The following is a 17,068-nucleotide window of genomic DNA, read 5'->3' on the forward strand; positions in this document are numbered from 1 at the left end:
TCTGTCGCCCAGACTGGAGTGCAGTGGCATGGTCTCACTCACTGAAACTTCTGCCTCCTGGGCTCAAGTGATCCTCCAACCTCAGCCTTCTGGGTAGCTGGGACTACAGGCGCAAGCCACCATGCCCAGCTTTTCTTTTTTTTTTTTTTTTTAAGACAGAGTCTCGCTCTGTCACCCAGGCTGGAATGCAGTGGCGTGATTTTGGCTCACTGCAGCCTCTGCCTCCCAGGCTCAAGCGATTCTCATGCCTCAGCCTCCCAAGTAGCTGGGATTACAGGTTCCCATCACCATGCCCAGCTAATTTTTGTATTTTTAGTAGAGACGGGGTTTCACCACATTGGCCAGGCTGGTCTCGAACTCCTGACCTCAAGCGATCCATTCGTCTTGGCCTTCCACAGTGCTGGGATTATAGGCATGAACCACTGCACTCAGCCCATTAAGGTTCTTTAAAAAGACGTTTATCAGTTCTATTCCTCTATCTGCTTTTTAAAAATTTAGGGGCTGGGCACGGTGGCTCATGCCTGTAATCCCAGCACTTTGGGAGGCCGAGGTGGGCGGATCACGAGGTCAGGCGATCAAGACCACCCTGGCTAACACGGTGAAACCCCGTATCTATTAAAAATACAAAAAATTAGCCGGGAATGGCAGCATGCACCTGTAATCCCAGCTACTTGGGAGGTTGAGACAGGAGAATGGTGTGAACCAAGGAGGCGGAACTTGCAGTGAGCCGAGATCACGCCACTGCACTCCAGCCTGGGCGACAGAGCGAGACTCCATCTCAAAAAATAAACTAATTAATTAATTAAAAAAAAAAATTTAGGAATAAATAAATTTAAAAAAATAAAAATTTAGGTATGCCAATACCTCTAATCAGGTTCAGTTTAGTTTTTGAACCACTCCTCTAAGAATTAAATGACTACAGTTCTTCCACCAGTTCTTAATTATATAATCCCTTGAAAAACTTCTCAGAGGTGGTCAGAGTGGTTTTATCCTCCTTGCAGCCCCAGGCTGTTAAATCTCTTCCCAATTCCACCCCATTGCTAATGAGTTTGTTACTCCCCACAACCCTGCAGTCCAGCCAGTTTAGAATTTCTCCCTTAGCTCCTCAACCCTTCTCTGCCAAATTCAAAGAATGAACGTATGCCTCTGGCCTCCACCTGATGCACTGTAATTGCTTGCACTGCACTGAAGTCAGATAGGATTTGGTGATAAATCCAGGATGAATTCAGACTAAGCACCCCCTTCCTCCCACAGACTTTTAGCTTGGTTTGATGTTTGATCTCAATCTGAAAATTATGCTGACTTTCTGAAATGTTTTCTGCTCCTGCCAGGAGGATGTGATCTACCCAGTATCTACGCCAAGCAGCAGAAATGGAGATTTCTAGTTCTCTTGGTGTCACAAAAACCTTTGTATTTTCACCATATTCTCTCCTTGCCAAGAACACCTGTGTTCAGCCTGATCTTCAGGTTTTACTATTTGCCTACATCCCACAACAAAGTGCAAAATGCCTCATATTCCCACCCTTTGATAAGAGTCAAGAAAAAAGACACCTGTGCTGATAGCACAAAGGCGTGTTGTTCTCTCTGCTTTCACACACAGTCACTAGACCATCCACACTGAGATATGCTGCTACTTTACTCTTTTGCTCCTGGAATTACAAAGTGGAAGGACAGATGATTTTCTTCGCAATATGGCAAAGGTACAGAATGCGCACACGCACACACACACACACACACACACACACACACATTATCAAAACCTTTACCTGTCCCATATTATGAGACCAGCACACACACACACACACACACACACACACACACACCCCACATTATCAAAACCTTTACCTGTCCCATATTATGAGACCAGCAGAATGGACCTGGTTCAAGCGGTTGTGATAATCCACAAAGATCCCGAGATGACTCGAGCAGATGATTATCCTAGAACCAATCCAGTCCTCTAATGAATGTAATAGAGCAGATTTCACAGTAGGAAGCAATGGGAAATGGGAGGTGGGTTCAGAAAATACGGGCTGCTGAGATTGTTTATCAGCTGAGTGACCCCAAGCAAATTACTTACTTAATCTCTTCTCCAGAGACTTGCCAAGAGGTGAAGCAATTCAGCAGCTAGCATTAGATGCAGCCTCCAGTACTCAAAGAAAGTTTGAATTCAAAGACTAAAAAAAGTTCACAAACACCCGGTAGTCATTCATAAACCACCACACTCAGAAAACACTCAAAAGTTAGGCTAAAAATTCTGGAAACCAACAAAAGCAGACTGTTACTTAAAAGAATGGGCCAGGTGTGGTAGCTCACGCCTGCAATCCCAGCACTTTGGGAGTCCGAGGTGGACTGATCACCTGAGGTCAGGAGTTCGAGACCAGCCTGGCCAACATGGCGAAACCCTGTCTCTACTAAAAATACAAAAATTAGCCAGGCATGGTGGTGGGCACCTGTAATCTCAGCTACTCAGGAGGCTGAGGCAAGAGAATTGCTTGAGCCATGGAGGCGGAGGTTGCAGAGAGCTGAGATCATGCCATTGCACTCCAGCCTAGGTGACAGAGTAAGACTCCATCTCAAAAAAAAAAAAAAAAAAAAAAAAAAAAAAAAAAAAAAAAAAAAAAGGGCCTGTTGTAGTGGCTCACACCTGTAATCCCAGCAGCTACTGGGTGGCTGAGGTGGGAGGATCACTTGAGCCTGGGAGATCAAGGCTGCAGTGAACTGTGATTGCACCACTGCACTCCAGCCTGGGTGAGAGGGAGACCCAGTCTCAAAAAATAAAAATTAAAAAATAGAAGGTGGTGGCCAGGTATAGTAACTCACAGCTGTAATCCCAGTACTGTGGGAGACCAAGGGAGGAGAATCACTTGAGGCCAGGAGTTTGAGACCAGCTCGCAGCCTGGGCAACACAGCAAGACCTCACTCTGGTGTCAAGGCTGGACTGTAGTGATGCACTCTTGGCTTACTGCTGCCTTGACCTCCTGGGCTCAGGTGATCCACCCACTTCAACCTCCTGAATAGTTGGGACTACAAGCACATGCCACCATACTCAGCTACTTTTATTTTTGTAGAAACGGGGGTCTCACTATATTGCCCAGGTTGGTCTCAAACTCCTGGGCTCAAGCAATCCTCCCGCCTCAGCTTCCCAAACTGTTGGGATTACAGGCATGAGCCACTTCCCAGGCTCTACAAAAAAATTTTTTTTAATTAAAATAAAATACAAAAAAAAATTTTTTAATTAAAATAAAATACAATGGCACATGCCTGTAATCCCAGCACTTTGGGAGGCCGAGGCGGGCAGATCACCTGAGGTCAGGAGGTTGAGACCAGCCTGACCAACATGGAGAAACCCTGTCTCTACTAAAAATACAAAATTTGCCAGGTGTGATGGCACATGCCTATAATCCCAACTACTCTGGAGGTTGAGGCAGGAGAATCGCTTGAACCTGGGAGGCGGAGGTTGTGGTGAGCTGAGATCGTGCCATTGCACTCCAGCCTGGGCAACATGAGTGAAACTCCGTCTCAAAACAATAAAAAATAAATAAATAAATAAAAGGATGGTGAATTACAGGCTAAAATTTCTCATTGTTATTTAAAAAAATAGCCAAACACAGACTGAATCCCATATCTACCAAAAGTAACATCAGCAGTCAATTCAGTGGCTTCATTTTATAAACCATATGGATGCAGTACGGTATAAACTAGGATAAACAACCATGCCCAGGAAGAAAGAATGGTCCCTACAAGAAAGACGTGCATATGGATAAAGGCAAGGGCTGTAAAGGACTAGTTACGTTAGCTTCTTTTCAAACCCAAAATGGAGACTTCTTCAGCCAAGCTCAAATATTAGAAGTCTTGACTTTTTAACAGCACCAAGTTTCAAAACACAGGCACACGAGTTACAGTAGACAAACACATCCTGTTTGCACTTGACTTCCTGTTTTGGGCTATCTGATCTCTTTCCACTGCTGCACCCTAGACCTTCAACAAGTGGGTAACCTTTCATATCTGCTGCCAACTGGTTCACTAGACAGTATTTCAGTGACAATAAAGTACATTATTATATGAGTCAGGTAAAAGATTCACCTAACAAGCACCAAAAACCAATCATGAGTGTCTAAGACACTTTCTGGATTTCCAATGCTTCGTACTGACATCTGACTTAAGCAATAAAAACTTAACACAAACAGTGCTGAGAGAAGGAAATAAAGCCTGAAACAAAACTTCGAATATGAGGACTGGGAAAAAGAGCAAGAAAAATTGAAAATGTTTTAATAATTAAACGTTGGCCCCTTTTCAAATGCAGAAGGAACAGATTCCCAGAAGGGAGTGACTGAGACAGTTAAACGGCCCTTTGGTGAACACTGCCTCAAATCCAACCTGCTACCAACTGGACAAAGTCTACTTTTCAGCATTACAAAAGCCTTCAATTTTAGACACCTAAAGCCTCCATTTCAAGTGTAACTTTCCACTACTTTCAAAGATTTGGTGGTTTCCCAGGCCACATTCAGTTCTAGAAGTAAACACTGGGCAACAAATACCCCAGCTTAATGGATAAGTCATTTAGCCTCTTTGGGTCTGTTTTTTCATCTGGAAAACAGGAAGGTTGAACTACACTCATCTCTAATGTTTTCTCCAGCTGTAGAAAAATTTGAGGATTCAATATTAACGGTTAGCAGAAGTTTCTGTGGTTTCCTGCATTATTTCTTTGGTCAAATAAGATGCCTTTGACATCCCACATCCCACACTGTGAATAAAATGCCCTGATCTACCTCCCCAGTACCCAAAGATTTTTTTTCCCTTTCCCTTTCACTTGAAACATGCATTGGAAAATTTCCCTCTTGAAAGCAATATACTGACAAATTTTAAGTACTGTTTTTTATACATGGTCTTTTATTAAGATCTTAATGTAATCACCAGTCAATTCCTACGCTGCTCATCTGATTCATGGAGGAACTCAAGCCACAAAAGGATGGAGAAAATCTGACCAGCAGCATGTGGCACACCCACAGTGACTGCTAATGGGGAGAGAATGAGGCAAAATGTGGGTAAAAAAAAGGGAGTGGTAAAGAGAAGTTCAGTGAGTCAGTGCAAGGGAAAACACAGGTTAATAGAAAAGAAAGAAAAGGAAATGTGAAAGGAAGAAGAAAAGCAAAAAAGGGAGGGAATCTATAATAAAACAATGAGCAGAAACTTAAAAATCTGAAATTCTGTTCAGTTATTCATTCATTCATCCAATAGATATTGAATGCCCACTATGTGCAGGGAACTGAACTAGACACTAGGGGAAAGACAAAGGTCAACCAGACAGATCTGCTCAGTGAGGCCATGGTCTAATAGGAGATGGGTATGTACACAAACAACTATAATAGATGGCAGAAAGTGTAATGTGCCACAAAGGAGACATAAAAGAGAATTCTCTGCTATGAGACTCAGGAAGAAGTGATTACTCCCAGTGAGGGATCAAACCAGAGAGACTTCATGGGAAGAATGACATTCCAAGCCAAAAGCACAACAGAAACAAGGGTATTCAAGTAGGAAATCAAGGACATACAGGAGCAGTGAGTAACTGGCAATAGCTAGTGATCCAGAGAGCCATGTCTAAATTGGATAGGTAGACTGGAGCCAGACTGAGTATTCAGAAATTGGCATTAGTATCTGAATTTAAGTCTGGTGGAAGAGGAAGGGGACAGGGAGGAGCTGATGGACTAGGAGCCAGAGGAAACTCAAAAACTTAACCCATAAAATTAAGATAATAAAATCAACACAAAATCAATGTGCACAGATATGTAAAGTTCCCCCAAAGAGAGAGTATCTTCCAAACCAAAAGCAAGAAGAGGACAAAAAGGCTTGGATGACTATATTAATACACAGGTATTTAAACAAAGAATGTGACCACATCTAAGACTGATTAGCAAAGAAATCTGGAAAAATCTAGAAAAAACAGGGAGCGGCATTTTGACTCCAGAACTGCCCAAAGCCGAGAAATACTACAGGTAGGTGACACAACATCTTCTCTGCAGTGGAACAAGGTTATTTCACGAAGCTTAGATGGGTACAGCATATAGTAGCAACAAGGGGTATGGGCTCTTAGAGGCAGAGGGACTTGGTTCAAATCTCAGTTCAGCATCTTATCAGCTTGAAGAGAGCTTGGTTTCCTCATTTGTAAATTGAAGATAATTCTACCTACTTTGCAGGAGGATCACTGGGACAATGAAATGCCCTACTGTATGCAAAGTACTTAATACAATACCAGGCATTAAGGGAAACAATAATCTTTTTTGTAACTGTATTCTCCCCCACAAACCACTCTATCTTATAAATCCATGCTCACCAAGCAAGCTTGATATTATTAAATTTGATTGCCAGATCTCTTGATATTGAAAAGCAATTATCCTAACAAATTCCAGAATCCTGTTAACGGAAAAGGAATCCTTCATTCTAAAATAATAAATTGGCATTCCATTCTGAGCTCAATCACTCAAGTCTGAATACAATCCTGTCTTCAAGACTAATTATTTCCAGGTTCTCCACAAAATACATTGTGTGACCCAAGACTAGACTGACAACACAGTGACCAAAATCCTGAGGGGTCATCCTGAGAAGCTAGATTGGCACCACCCTGGCCAGCCCTACGTAATGCCACCCTGACTCTACAAGCTAACTTGTATAATACTTTCCCATACTTCTCCTCCACCTTCCACCCCTCTCATACCCTTCAATCAAGCACTATAGTGAAGCACTTTACCTTCCTCTCTAACTGTGTAGAGGTCAAATACACCATCTTATCCATTTTTGCATTTTCCTCCATATCCCAATATAGCTTGCATCAAAAGAACCACAATAAATATTTACTGTAAAACACAATTTTGCTTAACAACACAAGCCATTGCATTCCACCATTCCCACAAGCTGAGGCCTCTTTCTGATTTATTTTTCCCACATCAGATGGGTAATGCACTGACTTTGTAGTAACAAGGCTTTAGGGAGGCACATCTCATACATGTGCATGAAAATCTAATCATTACACTTATGAACAACAAAATAATCCCCTTTCTAATTTACTGAACTCTTACTCTATCCTTATCTTCCCCTCCCTCCCCCACCTCTCCATTCCTAAACTGCCAGATTATTATAGAAAAATCAGAAGACTTTATTTAACTGGGTTGCTAACAAATTCATACAGCTGGGGCTAAGCCATCACTGGACTCTAAAAACCTTTCATTCCTCTCTAGCTGATGTCCTGATAGGACTTTCCAAAGAGCAGTGTCATGCAAGGTTTAGGAGCATGGGGCCTGGGTCAGACAGAACTCATAGTCTTCTTTCTGTGTGACCTGTTAAGGTGATTAATTCCCTAAGCGTCATTTTTCTCATCTGTAAAATGAAGTACCTAACAGCTCACTGCAAGCTCCGCCTCCCGGGTACACACCATTCTCCTGCCTCAGCCTCCTGAGTAGCTGGGACTACGGATGCCCGCCAGCACGCCTGGCCAATTTTTTGTATTTTTAGTAGAGACGGGGTTTCACCGTGTTAGCCAGGATGGTCTCGACCTCCTGACCTCGTGATCCACTCGCCTCGGCCTCCCAAAGTGCTGGGATTACAGGCGTGAGCCACAGCGCCCGGCCAATGGTCACCAATGATCTTCTGATGGATAAATGTGTGACTCTTTCCTATGTCCTCAACCTTCATGACTCCCTGTAGCCCCATACACCCAAAACCTACCCAAATTCTTCCTTATGAAGCTGTCCTCAGAGGGTTACCAAGAACTATGGACAGAAATATAACTTTAATTAAGCATTAGGCCAGGTGCGATGGCTCACCTGTAATCCCAGCACTTTGGGAGGCCGAGGTGGGCGGATCACCTGAGGTCAGGAGTTCGAGACCAGCCTGGCCAAAACGGTGAAAACCCATCTCTACTAAAAATACAAAATTAGCCGGGTGTGGTTGCACACACCTGTAGTCCAGCTACTCAGGAGGGCTGAGGCAGGAGAATCACTTGAACCCAGGAGGCAGAGGTTGCAGTGAGCCGAGATCATGCCATTGCCCTCCAGCCTGGGCCACAAGAGCAAAACTCCATCTCAAAAAAAAAAAAAAACATTAATCAGGCTGGACTTTGATGCATTTCCTTGTAACCGAAAGTCACACAGCACTAGACACTGACCATTTGTATCCCTATTGTTTCTAAAGATAGTATCTCTGACATTAGAAGCATAAGGCTTTTTTTTTTAAGAATTGCTTGAGGTATTTTTCAGATCCCAAATTCTGGTAAAACAGCTGATGCCAACCAGTTTGAAGACCCTCAGAGAGAAACAAAATCAGCATAATACAGTTTTTTCATCTCCAGGTCCCATTACTTCACCTTTCTCTCTCTGACCACTCAACAATCTCCACATTCCAGCCCACTCCAAAATCCTTAAAAACCCTAGCTCCAAACTCCTCAGGAGGATGGATTTGCAGTTCCCTCTCATCTCCTCATTCTGCAGCCCAACAAATAACACGCCCCCCCCACCCCCCCAAGGTCTTGGGTATTGACTTGCCACACATCAGGCAGCACACTTACTCTGGATACACTTGAATTCCCCTTACAGACTCCTTCTCCCACACTGGCTCCCACTGCAAGCGCAGTAGCCTGACTTACCTTTGACATCAATGACCACTCTTGCTCCCTTATTTTCCTTCCCTGGTTCCTTCTTTTGCCCCCTACATAGGCCCTAGGGTTCTGTACTCCTTACTCTTCCTTCTTCCTTTCCTTCTCTAGTGAATTTTACTTCCACTTTTTTTTTTTTTTTTTTTTTTTTTTGAGACAAAGTTTTGCTCTGTCGCCCAGGCTGGAATGCAGTGGCATGATCTCGGCTCACCACAACTTCCGCCTCCTGGGTTCAAATGATTCTCCTGCCTCAGCCTTCTGAGTAGCTGGGATTACAGGCATGCACCACCACGCATGGCTGATTTTGCATTTTTAGTAGAGACGAGATTTCTCCATGTTGGTCAGGCTGGTCTCGAACTCCTGACCTCAGGTGATCTGCCCACTTCAGCCTCCCAAAGTGCTGGGATTACAGGCATGAGCCACCAGGCCCAGCCTGGTTCTACTTTTTAAACGCATTCTGCAACTATCCCGTTCTATGTCCACTGCCATACCCTGCCCTATCTGCCATGATCCTTCTCAAGAAGGGAGACAAACACTTCCTTACTGGTCCCTTCTTTGTGACTCTCTATTCTCTACAGAGTAGCCAGGGTAAACTTTTATTTAGAAAAAGAATCTCTGCTTGTCACTTTCTGTTTTAAGCCTTCAATGGTGTCCCACCACCCTTTTTTTTTTTTTCCTTTTTCTTTTTTTTTGAGACAGAGTTTTCACTCTTGTCACCCAGGCTGGAGTACAGTGGTACAACCTCAGCTCACTGCAACATCCACCTCCTGGGTTCCAACAATTCTCCTGCCTCAGCCTCCCGAGTAGCAGGGATCACAGGCATGAGCCACCATGCCTGGCTAAAATTTTTCGTACTTTTAGTAGAGATGGGGTTTCACCACGTTGGCCAGGCTGGTCTCGAACTCCTGACTTCAGGTGATCCACCTGCCTCAGCCTCCCAAGTGCTAGGATTACAGGTGTGAGCCACTATGCCCAGCCCCACCACACTTTTGAGTGAAGGCTAGACTCACTATCTAGCCCACAAAGTCCCCATGTGATGTGGGCTCTGCCTGCCTCTCCCACTTTACCTCATGCAGCTCTCCCACTTCACTCACCTCGCTCTGTCCTTCGGTCACCTTCCTTCAATTCCTCAAAAATTATAAATTATTTATTGCTCCAGGGCCTACAAACTTGGGTTCCTTCTGACTGAAACATTTTCTCTAGCTCTTTTCACAAGACTGGCTCCTTCTCAGACTGCAGTTCACCTTCCCTGTAACATAGCTGTCTGGCACACAGTAGGAGCTTACCAGGTATTTGTGAAAGGAACAGATTTCACATTCTCTAGTCAGGTAACTCCCAAAAGTGAATATCTGGAATCAATCTCACCCTTCAGATCAGTGCTTCACTTCTAAATGCCTGCTAAATTTCCATACCTCAAATTTAGCATACTAGATATAAAACCAACTCTTCCATTTTCCCAAACCAGTTTCTCCAGTTTTCTGAAATTACATGAGCAATATGATCCACAGTTTCCACTTCAGAACAATAAATTTCCCGTTCATTTGCTCCACCTGTCCAAAATTCCAATCACCTTTAAAGCTAATTCAAATATCACTTCATTCATTCATGCATTCAATCAACCACTTATTCATTCAACAAGTACTTACTGAGTGCCTTTTATGAGGCAGACACTGTTAGATACTCGAAAGCAAAGCAGATGTGTTTTTGTCTATTATACATCAATCATATAAATATTGAATTATGAACTAAAAAAAAGTAATGAAGGAAAAATGCCAGAAAACATGAGAAAAAAATGAGAGGCATCAAGAAACACTGTTCTGATGATGGGCTGATTTAATGAAATATAATTTACACTAGGCAGACTGGAAGGAAGAGCATGCTAGATAGGATTCAATCAAGTCCTAGAAGCAGGAGAGATGAGATCTATCTCAATGTACATATCATCTTGCCTTACATATTATACCTATCTATCCCCCCCACCATACTCATTTTACTGATAGTTACCTGAAAGAAAGGACACACAGTGTCTCTTATGTGCCAACACAACACCCCCAGGAGATACTGAGTCACTGGTCTGGTACCTAGGAGCTTATGCTCGTAAAAAGCTCCCAGATGACTTTATATGCAGCCAAATTTGTAAATCATATGCCCAAACTACCCATTTAATAAACATATATTGATTATTCTCTCATGAAAAATCTCTAAGGTCAGTGTGGTAAATTGTAACTGAAATTGGTGGTAGGCCGGGTCCGGTGGCTCACGCCTGTAATCCCAGCACTTTGGGAGGCCAAGGCGGGCGGATCATGAGGTCAGGAGTTCGAGACCAGCTGACCAACATGGTGAAACCCTGTATCTACTAAAAATACAAAAATTAGCCAGGCGTGGTGGCAAGCAACTGTAATCCCAGCTACTCAGGAGGCTGAGGCAAGAGAATCACTTGAACCCGGGAGGCAAAGGTTGCAGTGAGCCAAGATCGCGCCACTGCACTCCAGCCTGGGTGACAGAGCAAGACTCTGTTTCAAAAAATAAAATAAAATAAAATAAAGTTGGTGGTAATAATCCCAACCACACTGCATGCCCTTTTGCAATGTGATTTTTACCCTCTATCCTTTAGAGGTGAAGTCAACGTCCCCTCCTCTTGTATCTGGGCTATAATTGTGACTTACTCTGACAAAAAGAATGGGGCAAAAGTGATGATGTATGACTGCCAGGCCTAGGTCTTAAGAGATCCTGCAGCTTCCATTATGGCCCATTTTTTTTTTTGAGACGGTCTCGCTCTGTCACCCAGGTTGGAGTGCAATGACACAATCTTGGCTCACTGCAACCTCTGCCTCCCGTGTTCAAGCAATTCTCCTGCCTCTGCCTCCCAAGTAGGTGGGGTTACAGGTGCCCACCACCAAACCCAGCTAATTTTTGTATTTTTAGTAGAGACGGGGTTTCACCATGTTGGTCAGGCTGGTCTGGACCTCAGGTGATCCACTCACCTCAGCCTCCCAAAGTGCTGAGATTACAGGCATGAGCCACCACACTCGGCCATTCAATATAGGTTTATAAGTGATGAGAGACCAAGAAAGAGAACTCACAGAGAACCAAGATATCCCAGCCAACAGCTAGCTCCAAAGGTACAGACATGTGCAGCCTTCTTGGATCCTCCAGCTCAATCAGCATCATATGGGACAAAAAAAAATATGTCCTCCTTTCCTGAATTACTAACCCACAAAATCATAGGCAATAAAATGGTTGTCATGTTATGCCACCAAAAGTCTTTGGGTAATTTGTCACACAATAGACAACTGAAACAGTCAGAAATTCAACACTCTCTTGGGCAGTCATTCAAACAGTTCCTCGCTCTGATGATCAAAAAACTCTTTCTCGTATTCATCAAAATTGCTCCTCCTTCAATTTAAGACCATTTCCTCTTAAATCTTTGAAGTTCATGAAGAATAATTAATAAAAATCCCCCTGGCAAAAACTATTCTTGTATTTGAAGATGATAATGAAGTTATCCCTTAGCTTTTCCTTCTCTAGGCTAAAATCTTTCCCCCCTTTTTAAAACTTATAATGATAAGACCTATTTTTCAACCTTTTAATCATCTTAATTATCCTCTCAAGTATGACAGACCCAAAATTGAACACCATATGCCAATATCTAACAGAGATTATTTCCTAGCTCTAATGGTTCATCTTTTTATAATGGAATTTCTCATAGTCCCAAATTTGGCATTTTAGCACTCCAAAAGTTGTGAAGTGATCTAAAAAGTTAATTACTTACTATAACTATAAAAGGTTTTCTGCCCTTAACACTCAGCTTACTCCATTTTGGGATGACTGCTTTCACTCACCAGCCTGGTTTGACACTCCACCAGGGCAGCAGGTTTTCACAACTTCCAGATATTTGAAGTATAACAGAAAAACTTGAGAGGTTGGAGGGGGCACACCATTAATTTCAATCAAGGTCTCTAACCACAACCAGGGCCTTCCCATAGGTCAGGCAGGTTCAGAGTACCTCCTCCTCCTACCTTGATGATAAAGTAGCCTTGTAAAAGGCAAGACCATTAGCACTTGCCTGTCGAGCAAAGGCACCATTTCTGTGGAACCTGATAGAGTATATTTAACTACTATATTAAGAGACAAACCAGTTGCTTAATGCAGTGTAAGAACCATGTTTTCTCTCTAAGTCTTACCTGAATGTATATATGCTTTGGTATCAGACGAGCTTTATAATCACTGGTAAAATAGGGATAATAAATAAAGCCTACCCAACGCAAATAAAACCATATGAGGGAAATAATTTTGTAAAACACCATAAAAATGTGATATTGCAGGACTAGATCTCAGAAAACCCTTTAAATCTTCAAATTAACTTTGAATGATTACTTGATGGTTGCAGGTAACACATACAAAATAAGCAGCCATGGGCTCATGTTCATCAAATAGGAATGAAAACCATGCCATCTAACAAAAAAGCTTATGGATTTTCTAATATTGCAAAGAATAACGGTTTGACCCTGGAGATCCCAGTCAGCCACTCTCTGATGGTGCCAAGCTCTAGTCCAGGGACACCAAGTTCAGTCAAGGAACTCAACAGTCTAGTGGAAGAGACAGACAGTGCTGTCTGTCAGAAAAGACAGAGAAGTCAGAGAAGATGCATATATGAACTAAGTGTCCTGAGGGATGAGTATCTTGCCAGTTAGAGAAGGGAGAGTCCATTGGGAAAAGGCAGAGTCCTAAAAGGCATCGTATATCCACGGAATGTTAAAATAAGAAGTTCAGTGAAGCTAGAGAGGAGAGAAATGGCCAGGGGAGAGGGAGATAAGATGGTTAACAGCAACATGTAGGAAAGAATCCAACTGTGAAAGCTTTTAGAAGTCAAGCTAAGTGGAAAACAGGGAACAAATGGCACCTTAAATGAAAAGATTAGATGTAGACTTTAAAAAGATAACTTGGGCAACAATATGGAGAAGACAGGAGCAAGGAAAGACTTATGGAGGAGTGGCCATTTGATAAGGGTCTGAACTAGGAGTTACAAACTCAAATTCCTAGAGGCAATGCAGGTAAAATGCTAAGTCTTCAGTGTGTAAGATGTCAGAAAATGGTGGTATCTGTAATCTTTGAAGAGTACAGGCCCTCTCTCTGATGGTGCCTAAAAGTATTCACACACAAAATTTTAAGCCCTTAGGCTGATTGATTGATTTCTGGGATGGAGTCTCCTTCTGTGCCTAGGCTGGAGTTCAGTGGCACAATCTCGGCTCACTGAAACCTCCGCCTCCTGGGTGCAAGCAATTCTCTTTTCTCAGCCTCCTGGGTAGCTGGTACCACAGGCACTGGCCACCATGCGTGGTGTGCTGTTTTTTTGTTTTTTTTTTTTAAAGAGAGATGGGGTTTCACCATGTTGGCCAGGATGGTCTCAAACTCTCTTTTTTTTTGATATGGAGTCTCACTGTTGCTCAGGCTGGAGTGCAGTGGTGTGATCCTCGCTCACTGCAACCTCCACCTCCCGGGTTCAAGTGATTCTCCTGCTTCAGCATCCTGAGTAACTGGGATTACAGGCACATGCCACCACGCCCAGCTAATTTTTTGTTTTTAGTAGAGATGGGGTTTCACCATGTTAGCCAGGCTAGTCTCAAACTCCTGATCTCAGGTGATCTGCCCACCTCGGCCTCCCAAAGTGCTGGGATTACAGGCATGAGCCACCACGCCCAGCCTGACTTTAAATGTCCAGTTTTGACCTCTGGTAAATTAAGGCAATGACAGTGGGAATGAAGAAAAGCCACACATCAAACAGTACTCCAATAAAATCAACAGGTTTTAGCACATTTAAAGATGTGAGCATAAAAAGAATGAACAAGGCCGGGCACGGTGGCTCACGCCTGTAATCCCAGCACTTTGGGAGGCCAAGGCAGGCGGATCACGAGGTCAAGAGATCGAGACCATCCTGGCCAACATGGTGAAACCATGTCTCTACTAAAACTACAAAAATTAGCTGGGCATGGTGGCACGTGCCTGTAGTCCCAGCTACATGGGAGGCTAAGGCAGGAGAATAGCTTGAACCAGGGAGGCAGAGGTTGCAGTGAGCTAAGATCGCACCACTGCACTACAGCCTGGGCAACAGAGCAAGACTCCATCTCAGGGGGAAAAAAAAAGAGTTGATAAGAGGATCGGAGTTGAGAAAGTACAGTACAGGCTCTTGCTCATTCTACCCTTACTGAGAACCTACTATGTGCAACGTACCATGGATACAATTCTAACAAAGCAGACCCTGATTCTCAATACATGCTATGATTGGAGTAAATACCAGGTTCTCCTGAGTACTCAACCCTGGTAAGTAAGAAGAGGCTTTGTGGAAGAGGTGACTTCTAGGCTGAAACCAGTTGGCCAGATTAAGCTTGGAGAAGGTGTGTAAAAGAAGGCTTATATGTGCTAAGGTCTGAGGTGAAAGAGAACATGGGCAATTTGTTGGAATTATAAGGAGCAGAAATGTAATTTGGAGGGTGACGACTACCTAGAGATATCATAGTCTGATTAGGTGAAGGACTCAAAAGTTTGGAGATGAAAAGCAGGAGGGAGATAGAGTAGTAGCCTAGTACAATTAGAGATGAGGGAGGTTCTTCCTATTAATTCAGAAAGGAATGTGGGAACAAACTCACTGGTAAGACAGTGTTCTCCACAACTCAATATTTAGTTATTAGGAAGGCAACCAAATGCCTTCACTTCTTTTCCTTTAACAATGGCTTAGTTTGACTAAAGTGTTTCTCACAAGACACACACAAAAAAATAAAATACAAGAGCAAATGATGGATAAAGCTGTAAACCTAACGTTTTACTTTTCTAAGATTTATATAATCAGTGGTTTAATTGGACCTAACTCCACATCCAGAACCCAAATAAAAGAAAACTTCTGGCCGGGCACGGTGGCTCACGCCTATAATTCCAGAACTTTGGGAGGCTGAGGAGGGTGGATCACCTGAGCTTGGGAGTTCAAAACCAGCCTGACCAACATGGCAAAACCCTGTCTCTACTAAAAATACAAAATTAGCCCGGCGTGGTGGCTCACATCTATAATCCCAGCTACTTGGGAGGCTGAGGCAGGAGAATCACTTGAACCCGGGAGGTGGAGGTTGCAGTGAGCCGAGATCACACCACTGCACTCCAGCTTGGGCAACAAGAGTGAAACTCCGTCTCAAAAAAAAAAAAACAAAAAAAAAAAAACCTGACTCACTTCTGAAGACAGGATTTTCCCAGTTTCTAATGCAGCTTCATCTAGCTAATGAAACTTAAGAAAACAGTCTGAGGTTACCTGATTTTGCCAGTTTCAAAACATTGCCGTGACAGAAAGCAAGCTGTCTCTAGTTCCTGTGGCTGAGGTCGCTGGAGCCATGTTCAGATGAGATCATCTCAGGAACCAAGAGCAGCGGCTTTCATGTGAAGTGAATGGTGCCGCCTGGGGATGTATCTTTGGTAAGCAAGATTGCAACAGAGCAGGGAGTTTACCCAGGGCAGTGCTGACTCACGCTGGGCAAAATTTGTATTTCCCAAACAACTCAGCCTGAACCAACCGCAGTCAACTGCAACCTAGGAAAGAAGAGGCACCTCACTGATTGTTTTAAATCAAGTGCTGATTACTGGGGGCAGGTAAACCTCATTCCCCCACTGCTGGTAACTTGGCCACCTCCAGAGCCCTTACCCAAAAAGTTCCAGTGGCCAGTTTCTAAAATTTCATCTGAGAACAGGCTGGGGCTGGGGCCAGCAAGATTACTGATCATAGCAGGTTCACAGCTCTGAAGATTTCCCCAGGAGGCTGATAAATAAGTCACTTTGCATTTACAAATTAGAACATCTGGGTCAGTGGACTCAGGGAACTTGCCCAGTCATCATTAGCCAGTCAAATCATTAGGGTGAATTTTTGTTAGTTCTAACCAGGCTCATTGTTCTTTTTTCCCACTAGGACTCCTCTGACCTCTCTATTTCTTTAGACAACTCAAGTTCTCTCATTAAGATAGATGCACTGGAATTTTTTTTTTTTTAATCAGCTGCCACAGTCTCTATGCTAAAGCCAAATCATTTACCATCACACCTACTGGATGCATAGGGAATACAGAAGACTATGAAAATCACCTTAACACTTGCTCTGAAAAGAGAAATCCCTAAATTTATGTCAATTCTTATTTATTAGCCTGCTTATTTAAAAAATCAATTCTAGAATGACTGGCTCATCAACAGCTATTAATTATTGAATTTGCCCTGACAGGCTAGAATTGACATTGGTTTACACACACACACACAAAAATCAAGTCCTTGCTTTTTGTGTGCTTTAATTTGACAAGAGAGAAACTAAAGTTCCTATTAGATCCTTCTGTTTCCTGCTTAAAATGTATGACAGTTCCCCATGGCCATCAGCTATTTCTTAGCAGGGCATTTGAGGCC

The 17,068-nt window shown here is 43.1% G+C and overlaps 1 protein-coding gene and 1 non-coding gene across 10 annotated transcripts in view; both read right to left on the reverse strand.

The window, feature by feature from the left end:
* Positions 1–17,068, reverse strand: part of RFFL (ring finger and FYVE like domain containing E3 ubiquitin protein ligase) — a 79,317-nt gene that overhangs the window by 37,719 nt on the left and 24,530 nt on the right. For 3 of the 9 annotated variants that reach the window (XM_054536664.1, XM_054536662.1, XM_063718589.1), the window contains exon 2: positions 15,942–16,216. The exons of the other annotated variants lie outside the window; for them this stretch is intronic. The gene's annotated coding sequence lies outside the window, so the exon portion shown is untranslated. The remainder of the gene's footprint in view (positions 1–15,941; positions 16,217–17,068) is intronic. 9 annotated transcript variants of the gene reach the window in all.
* Positions 6,940–7,046, reverse strand: LOC112129822 (small nucleolar RNA U13). Its single transcript, XR_002912174.1, has one exon. It is a non-coding gene; the product is annotated as a small nucleolar RNA U13 (small nucleolar RNA).

The sequence above is a fragment of the Pongo abelii genome, chromosome 19, assembly GCF_028885655.2.
Source record: "Pongo abelii isolate AG06213 chromosome 19, NHGRI_mPonAbe1-v2.0_pri, whole genome shotgun sequence".
In the NCBI taxonomy this organism is placed as follows: Eukaryota; Metazoa; Chordata; class Mammalia; order Primates; family Hominidae; genus Pongo; species Pongo abelii.